This window comes from Phoca vitulina, unplaced genomic scaffold (assembly GCF_004348235.1).
Source record: "Phoca vitulina isolate PV1807 unplaced genomic scaffold, GSC_HSeal_1.0 scaffold50, whole genome shotgun sequence".
Classification (NCBI taxonomy): Eukaryota; Metazoa; Chordata; class Mammalia; order Carnivora; family Phocidae; genus Phoca; species Phoca vitulina.
In genome coordinates, this window is record NW_022589753.1 from 10,571,153 (window position 1) to 10,581,063 (window position 9,911).

Here is a 9,911-nt window from a genome sequence, read left to right on the forward strand (position 1 = left end):
AAGGAGCTCGGCGCTGCTCCCGCGCTCTGAGTCCCTACTGGGCAACGCAGCTCACCGCTGGCTCCCAGCACCTAGCCCAGGGCCTGGCACCTAGTAGGTGCTCCCGAAACGGCTGGGGAGGGAATGAATGGGAAGAGAAACGGGAAAGATGGCCAGGAAGTAGAAAGGCCTTGGAGCACGTCCTCTCTCTGGCTTGGGCGGGGAGGCCTGGGGACCTCAGCACGATGTACACGCAGTGACGCAGAGTGGAAATACCATTTGAGTCACGAGGGCCTTGTTAAAGGTTCCCCTGACACCTGCTGCCCGGGACTCACGCCTGAAAAGTAAGTTTTCCGACTGATTAGCTCTACCTTCCCCAGCCTGGTGGGTGTCATAGCAATCGGGCGCTGCCGTCATGGTAATAATACCTTAGATTTAGGGAATGACCTTCCTCCCCCCCCTCCAAAGTGGCTGTGACACATGCAACAATCGAAAAGGCTAAACAGACAGATACGTGACACAGAGCCGTATACAATGGAGCCCTTTAAAACTCAATGGAGTGGAAAGCAAATACCATTTGGGGTGGAGGAGGGAGCCCCAAATGGGACAGCACTCGTAAGGGGGAGCTGTGCCCCCCACACATGGAGGACAGAGTCTAGGGTTGTACAGAGAGGAGGAGCTGGGGTCACGGAAGGGTTGAGACTTCTGCATCTTCTCTCTCGCACAGGTTCTGATCGGCGCCGGGTGTCCAAGATAGAGACCCAGACTTAGGCACCTCTCCAGACCTCCCCTGAGGGACTGAGGAGCTCTAGACACTGACCTGCACACCCAGAGGGCGGCGTAGGGTCTTTGGCCCTAATTAAGAATTAGGAGGCCCTGGAACTCCTAACTAGCTGCTTCTAGGGCAAAAGTGACCAACTTTATGATTATGGATTTCTGCTTTTTTTCTGGCAATGTGGAATCAGGCAGAAAGCCCAGCTATAAATCACAGTGAAAAACAACCCTTCTCATTCAAGTGTGGGGGCAAATTCCTTGCCCCTGCCATAATGGGGCTTCCCTTTTGACCCTGGTACAGGCAACTGACCCCATACAGCTGGGCAGGCGGTGTGCAAAATTCACTGCTCGTGGAGAAACAGCAAAGCAAGCCTTTCCAGATTTATTTTTTTAGGTCACGTGGTTATCCTCCATCTCCGATTTAGCTCACAGCTCCTGTAAGCCTCGCAGCGGGGGTTTGGGAAGGCAGATTTAACAATACGGATTCTCAGGCCCCACCCTGAACAGGTTCAGGACTTCTTGCCTTGAACACAGAATGTAAAGGGAAGCCAAAAAAAGACTCAGTAATCAAGATAAATCATATTTTAATGCAGTATTTTTTAAAAAAATCAAAATTAGGGGCACCTGGGTGGCTCAGTCGGGGGAGCGTGCGACTCTTGATCTCGGAGTTGTGGGTTTGAGCCCCACGTTGGGTGTAGAGATCACTTAAAAAAAAAATAAAATCTTTAAAAAAGAAAAAATCAAAATTAATGCCCCAAATCCACAATGAACAAAATATCAGAATTTTAAGTACAGACAGGATCTGCCTTTGCACTTAAGTGATTCGGCCCCACTTGCCCCTCCCTGGTTCTGATCCTGCCCCGCCCCCCTGGCGTATCCTGCAAGACAACTCCAACTGGCCAAGGGCCAATCGCCCGAGAAGTGCAGGTGGAAGCCTTTGGCAACAGGCACCCAGAGCTGCTGGGGCATGAGCACCCATCCCACTGAGGGGGCTGAGGGCAGGCACCAAGACCACCTCCCACTGAAGAACCAGAGCCCACGCAGTGGGCCATGTGAACTGAAGACAATAACTTCTGATGTTGGTAAGCACAGAGTGACCTGGCAAGGGGTGACTGGGACCAGGGAGAGGTGGAGAGCAGCCATTTAAGAGGGTCAGGGAAGGGGGCCGCCTGGCTGGCTCAGTCGGAGGAGCGTGCGACTCTTGATCTCGGGGTTGTGAGGTCGAGTCCCACGTTGGGTGTAGAAGTTACTTAAATAATTAAGCTGGGGGGAAAAAAGAGGGTTAGGGAAGGTCTCTCTGAGGAGGCGGCCTTTAAAAGGGGACCTGGAGGAGGGGGGTGGACAGCAATCCAAGCAGAGGGGACAGCCCATGCAAAGGCCAAGAGGTGAGGAAGATGGAGACATTTTCTAGTTGTCAAGGGAGCACGTGGGCATGGAAACTCGTCCCTGCTGGGCACAATCCTTCCTCCCAGGGAGAAAACTCAGATCTGCAAAGTAGACACTCTGAACAAACATTTCCAGAGAACTTCCTCTGAAACAGGCCTTATCATAGCAGCTGGGGACAAAACAACCAAAACAGAACTGGACTCAGCCCCTTCCCCAGAGGTGCTGATAATCTGATGGAGAAAAAGACACGTGAGTAAGATATTTCCAGACGTATGGAATGACGGGCATGCAGGCGGGGGCTGTCGGAGCGTGGAGAAAGACATCAGTCAAAGAAAGCATGGTTTTCACTCAGATTTCCATTTGCTAAAATGGCTTCACGTATGTTTTCCTTCAGAAACAAATGAAGTGTTCCTTCTAACACAAGTTCTGTCTCTCCCACTCAGTCTCAAACCTCTGCCCATCCAGGCCTGTCAGCTTATAGCAGGAATCTGTCTACGTGGGTCCTCCAGTGGTGCAGTCCCTAGCCTCTTCCACCTGGATTGTTGCCAGAGCCTCCCCCCTGGTCTCCCTGGTCTCCCGCCTCCCCTCCCCACCCCCTCTCTGCACAGCAGCAGAACCCAAGTCAGATAATCCTCATCCTCTGCTCCGAGCACCTCGCCTCCCACAATGTGGTGACATCTCATCCCACACACTCTCAGCCCTACCTCCCTGACGAGCTTTCCTCGTCTCTCCTGTAAGCTATACCAACCTCTTCTCAAGTCACTGAGCAAACCAAATACAGTCCCACCTCCGGGCCTTTGCACCTGCTATTCCCTCCACCTGGAAGACTCTTTCCTAGGATATATCTGCTCGATCCCTCTCTTCATTCAGTTCTCTGCTCAGATATCACTTAAACAGAGAGACCTTACCTGACCTCTTCCCCCAGCCCTGTGGAAAGACCACATTCCCAGAACGCCCCCAGTGTATTAACCTTGTCTTTTATTTTCTGTATGCTGATGCTTTGATACCTGAGGACTTGCAGACATTAGACGGACTGCCCCCCCAAGATTCACCAGTTCCTAGAGATGATAAACAATGCACCCACAAATGTGCTTTTCACATATGAACCAATCCAGAGCCTACACCCAACTGCCCCTTTTTTCAGGCTCTCACACACTAGGACACTCTCCACCTGTCCTAATCACCCCGGGGCCAGGTGCCACACAACCAGGAACAGCCCTCACGCCCCAGAGCCTGCTGGAATCATTCAACTAGCCAATCCTAAGCCTGCTTGCCTGGCTTCATCTCTTCCTTCCCTCAGAGATCACAATAAAGACTCTTGCCCCAGATCTGCCCACCACCATCTCTGTCTCCGACCAGCTCTGGTGCTTTCCCATGTGCCCCCCGCCCCCCATTTTGTGGTGTGCCCCCTCTTCTTGGGAACTGTGAGTATAACAAACTAGCTTTTCAACGGCAATTCCTCCTGATCTTTTGGCCTCACAATACCTGTATAATAAAATCCATATTCTAAAGCACCCAGCCCCCTTACCCTGCTTCATCCTTCTCTAAAACCCTTTTTATCACCTAACACATTATATATTTATTTGTTCATGGTCTTTTTCTCTCCACTAGATGTTTAGCTACATAAGAGCAGGGACCTTCACAGGAGTATCCTTGGTCTAGGACAGCAGCTGGTACATGGTAGGTGCTCAATAAATATTTGCTGAATCAATGAATTTGTGAATCCCTCACTTCTATGCCGAGTCCTACAAAATATATACACATATCGGGCATATCTGTTCATATACATGGTGACTGAATCTCATTAAAATCTATTCCGATGTATTGACACCACAATTATGGCAGGCAGAACACCTGACCCACCCCCCACCCAGGTCACCCAATGGTTTCTGTTTAGAAACAATGTCTACTGTGTGAATTTAGTCCTCCACCAACGTCCTTGAATTTTGAATTAAATACATGAAAAGATACTGTGGGACTTTGTTTGCAACCGTAGAACAGAGCCTGAAAGATTTTTTTCATTTCCTTTTCTGGAATGAATTTGAACTTATTCAAAGGACCTATAAAACCCAAATAAATGAATTTCTTGAAGTAAATTTAAAGCCATCAACTGGCCTTGCTTTAAGAAATAAGGGGGAGGGAGGAATGTAATAGGACTAGATCCTAGGTCTCAGTTACTGGTTATTAGGTTTATTTTTTTTTCAATATTTTATTTATTTGAGAGAGAGAGCACAAGTGGGGCGGGGGGGGGGGGGGGGGGGGGGGGGGGGGGGGGACCAGAGGGAGAGGGATGAGCAGACTCCCTGCTTAGCACGGATCCCAACACAGGACCCATCCCAGGACCCTGAGATCATGACCTGAGCCAAAGGCAGATGCTTAATTGACTGAGCCACCCAGGCGCCCTTGGCTTATTATTATATATACATGGGACCCAAGAAAAAGTAATTAGAATCATTCTCTAAATGACAAGTGCATTAAATAAGTGGAGAGAATTGCTGCTAAATGGACAGAAACTGTTTCCCATAAAGTTGATTAAATAGGAACTGCCTCCTCACCTTGGAAGCTCAGAGGTTTTTTGCAATTGACATAAAAATTACTCAGCTGTGACCGTCAGTCAAGGTATCTGGGGACAGTTGTGGGGAAGAGAGGGGAGCCTGCAGAAAAGAAGCAGTACCTTTATTCTCTTGCCCTCTGCTCTTCAATCTTATCCCATCAGGGGCTGCTGGGCTATGTTTTGCTTTCAAAGGAGAAAAAATCCGGAGGCCCAGCCGAAAGCACACCCCCAAACGCTGAGACTGATGATCTACAAGCAAAGACTTGGAGTGGGCCCTCCAACCTCCTCCGCATACATAAAGCAAGAGCCCGCCTTTGCCCAGAAATTGCAAGGCAGGGTCTGGGACGGTTAGGAGGGTACTCCTCTCCGTTAAGGGGGTCTAACATATTTGCCTGCAGGGCCTCGGAAAGATCTAGAGGGGAAGTGACAACCACTTGTGTCTGTGATCAGTGCTCAGACTTCACACCCCCAATGTTGGGAGGCAGACACGTGGAAGCCATTCCCCCACTTCCCCATCAGGAGGTTGAGCTTTTGTTCAGTCCCAGGGTTTACGCCAACCATGGTCATCCCATCACTGTTGGCCAATGAGTCTTGGGGGTGGGCACATGACCAGTCCTGACCAATGAGATCCCAGAGGAAGTCAGCCTGGGTGGTCACATGATCAGTTCTGGCCAATGAGACCCCAGAAGTCCGCCTGAGGTTGCTGCGGATGTTTTCCGTCTGACGAGAGTAAGTACTTTTCTTCTCTTTCCTCTCTTCTGTCCTGGATGCTGTTAACAGAGTGGGGCCATGGATCGAAGACTCTCTGGGTGCCTGGCCCCAGCTTCTGTGTGTTGTTGTGCCTCAGGGCAGCCCCCTCTCTAGGGAATCACAACATGCAGAGAGGCCTGTGAGTTCACACCCCCCCACCGCACCGAGGCAGCTCACCCAGCCGGTGACCCACGGACTCGAGCATGCAAGTCCTCAGCCCTTTGCCTGGAGGCGGAATGTGTCCTGTGATGGGGTGCGAGCATCCCAGCTACCCGTGTTGTCAATCTGAAACCCAGCTCCAGCTGAAACCACATCCTCGTTTCTCCTCTTCCCCACCCAGTCCTGCCTCCCTCCTCCCTTGCTGGTTTCTTTTTAGAGCATGCCTGATAAATCACAGGGACCTCAATCCTCATCTCGGTCCCCCGCTTCTGCTTCTGGGGAGCCCGAGCTCAGACAGTGGGTGGTGAGCTAGAGGGAGGAAATCCAACCTGTGAAGGAGGTGGGGCTGAGAAACGCAAAGAACCTGTGCGGGACCTCGCAGACATGATTAAGCTGCTGGACCCACCCAGGAACGCCTACCTCCAACCAATAAAGGTCTTTATGATTTAAGTTACTGCCACTTGGGTAACCATCCTGGTTTGCCCAGGCCCGGGGTGGTTCCTGGGATGCCGTGTTCAGTCCTGAACCCAGGAAAGCTCCCAGGAAACCCAGATAATTTGGTCACCCTACTGCTTGTCAGGCATTCTCAGCTTGCATCCAGAAACATATCCAGCTGATGTGATTATTATCCCCATTTTACAGTCTGAAGACACGAGAAGCAAAATGATGTGTGTGTGATCACACAGCCAGTTACTGGCAGAGCTGAAATTAGCGATCAAGAACTTATGGCCACTATTCCAGAGCTTTTTCTAAAATATCCATTTCACTGAGGACGAACTATAAGACCCCAGCACAACACTATCTGCCAACATAAGTGGACCCCTGTAATTCCTCTCCCCACCAGCATCTGGCAATGGCCAATGGGACAGAAACTCTGGTGGCCCATCCAACAGCCACACTCCCCTTCCTTCCTAATGTCTACCAGTTTAATCCAGACACGCTACCACCGAGAACAGAGATTATGTTTCCTAGCCTCCCTTGCAGCTAGATGTGGCCAAATGGAAAAGTTCTGGCCAGTAAGATAGTCTTGTGGGGGATTTTGAGAAGGTTCCTTAAAAGGGAGGAGATGGTACTTCTGTTCTTCCTGTCCCTGGAACATACATGTGATTGCCGGATCTCTAACAGCCCTCTTGGACCATGAGGTGGCCATAAAGATACAAGCCAAATGCTGAGGGTGGTAGAACAGGAAGATGGGAATCTGGGTCTTTGAGGATACCTTAGAGCTGTCACCTTCCTGGACTCCATGTTCCAAATGGATGTTAGGATTCTTACAGCTCCTATCCACGAAGATCTCTCTTGCTCACTGAATATAAACCTGAGTGGTATAGAGATGGGAGCCGGAGAATGGAGCCAACACAGAGGAGAGAGATCCAAGGGATGGAGAGAATGAAACGAGGTTCTAGTCAGTGTTACGTCTCTATAACCAGCAGTACCTGAAGCCATCTCTTCCCTTGGACTTTTAATTAATATGATTCAATAGATTGGGTTTCTGTCATTTTCAGTGCATGGTAGATACCTGAGTCTGAATTAGAAGTCCGGGAAGGGTCCTGTGAACTTTAGCATCCATCAAGACAGCCTTAATAAGAGAGTGTCTTAAAGCTGACCTTACGGGGGCGCCTGGGTGGCTCAGTCAGTTGAGCGTCTGACTCTTGATTTTGGCTCAGGTCATGGTCTCGGGGTCCTGGGATCAAGCCCCACATCGGGCTCCATGCTCAGCAGAGAGTCTGCTTGAGGATTCTCTCTCTCCCTCTCCCTCTGCCCCTTCCCCCATGCTCCCTCTTTCTCTCTCTAAAATAAAAATAAATAAATCTTTAAAGCTGAATTTAGCACTGTAGCCACACTTAGGCCCACTTGCCTTCAGAAGAGTCAATCCACACAATTTTCTTAATTAAACCACCCCAAATAGGCATATGCTAATATATGAGTGGGACAACTTGGAGTAACAAAAGGTGTTGCAAGTCCCAGAACAGAAAGAAAGAGCTTGGGCTGTGGAGCTAAGAAGTTCAATTCCCTGACAAGCTACAACCTTGCTGTGTATCCCTGGGTAAGTTACTAACCCTCTCATTCGTCCTCTGTAAAAAAGGAATAATAATACCCACCATACTGGAGTGACAAGAAGATTGAATGAAACAAAGAATATAAAGCACCAAGAACAGAATCTAGCCCATGGTAAGTGTTCAATAAATAGTAGCTATTCCTATTATTGTTCATTACTCCCCAGATCTCAACTAGCAACAATGAAAAGAGTCTGGTAAATTAATAGCATACACAAGATAACAAGGGTATGCGTTAGCCTGCTTTTTTATAACATTTCAAGGGATTTTCACACATTTCTCATTTGCCTGCACGGCGGCTGCTAATTACAAATGCATGTTCGCACTTCGTTCCAACAGATTTGGCAGCACCACGATTTGGAGATCTTTTCATTAGCAGTTAGGTAATGAATGTGGGGGAACTGCATTGTTGTACAATTACTCCCGGATCCAGATTTCGCCCCTGCCTTCCCCTGTGGCCAGTGAGTCCTCCCTCTGTTGCGATGCGAGGCTCTGGCCGCTTGAGAAGGTGGACAACTGGCTTCCCTCTGCTGGGAGGTAGCATTAAGGGCTTATCCTGCTTCTGCCGCTGACTAGCTGGGTAGCCTTGAGCTAGTTATCTACTTCTCTGAGCATTGTTTTCTTTAAGATTGTATTTATTTATTTGAGAGAGAGAGAGTGAGGGTGTGTGCATGCACAAGCAGGGGGGAGGGACAGAGGGAGAAGCAGACTCCCTGCTGAGCGTGGAGCCCGCCACAGGGCTTGATTCCAGGACCCCAACACCATGACCTGAGTGGAAGTCAGACGCTTAACCAACTGAGCCACCCAGGCGCCCCAGAGCATTGTTTTCTTCATCTGGAAGGGGATAATAATAACAGCTTCCTCCAAGGCTGTGTGGGGATGGGGAAAGGATCCCATGACATAATGCAATCAAGTGCTTGGCAAGGAGGAGATAGTTAATCATAACTTTTTCCTAAAGCCATTTTGTAAAAATTAAATGGATATTATATCAGGGAGGATTATTATATTTCTAAATAGCAGAAAACCCAACTCAAACTGGCTTAAGTGGGGGGTGGGGGGGAATGTGTTGGTGGAGGAAGAAGCGTGGAGAAAGGACATTCATAGGTTCACATAACTGAAAAGTCCAAGGCCCTGCCAGGCTCAGGTGCAGCTCAATGTCAGGAGGAGTCAGTTTCTCTCCAGCTTACAGTCTCCACCTGGTCGGCTTCACTCTCCTGTTCCACCTGGCAGCTCAAGACTCTCCCCACATGGTGACAACATGGCTGAAGCTGCCCTGCCTCTCATCTCCTCAAATTCAAGTCCAGCGAGAAGGAGCAAGGCACCTCTTGGGTAGCTCCTGCCAGAAGTTCTGAGATTCGCTCAGACTGTGGAGTAGCTTAGACCCTGTGCCCACCCCTGAGTCCATCAGGGAGGCCACCGGGAGTCGGTGCTCTGATTGGCCAGGCCTGGGAACATGCTCCACCTCCTGGGCTGAAAGTGGGCAAAGGAAGAAAACAAACGGAGCCAGCTGTGTCCCTCTAGCGCCCTCTATGGATGGAGTTTAACATTGCACTCACTGCAAAGGAGAGATGCTTAAGGAACCCTATTAAGTATCACAGAGCAGGTAGTAGTGAAGTGTGAGAGGAAAAAACACTGGCAACTGGAACACATCCTCAGGCCTGCAGCTATAGAGGGATCTGCCCGGCAGGAGCTGTGGTCAGACAGAAACACACAGCTCAGGCCAGAGCAGGGAGGAAACAGGTAAGAAATCTCCCCAACACCCATCTTCTGCCGGTGTCTCCCTAAGCATCCAGAGGACAGGATGCCCGAGTGAGGCAGTCTCTCTCCCCCGGGGGCAGAGAATGGGTCTGGGGAACAAACAGGGGATGCGCAGCTCAGTAGGCCCAGCCGCTATCCCCACATTACAGGTAAGATAAGAAACTTGCCAAGGTCACAGCCCACCCAGTTCCACCATGCTGAACTGGCCTAGAGCCAGCCTATGTAAGCAGTAGTGAAAGGAAACAGGGGCGATGGGATGTGGGGGGCCGAGACTCCTGCTCTTCAAAACAACATTCCTAGAACTCAAATGTCATTGTTGTCCCCTCCAATAATGTCAACAAACCTGCCTCTACTGCTTAAGAGAGGGAGAGGGGGAAAAATCTTTATTTCAGTCTCTCTCCAACAGGCGGCTCAGCAAGTGTTCTCATCTTCCCTGGGATTGTTTTCATTTGCACATGGACACAGGCTACTGTGGGGTGAAAAGTAAGTGAGCTACA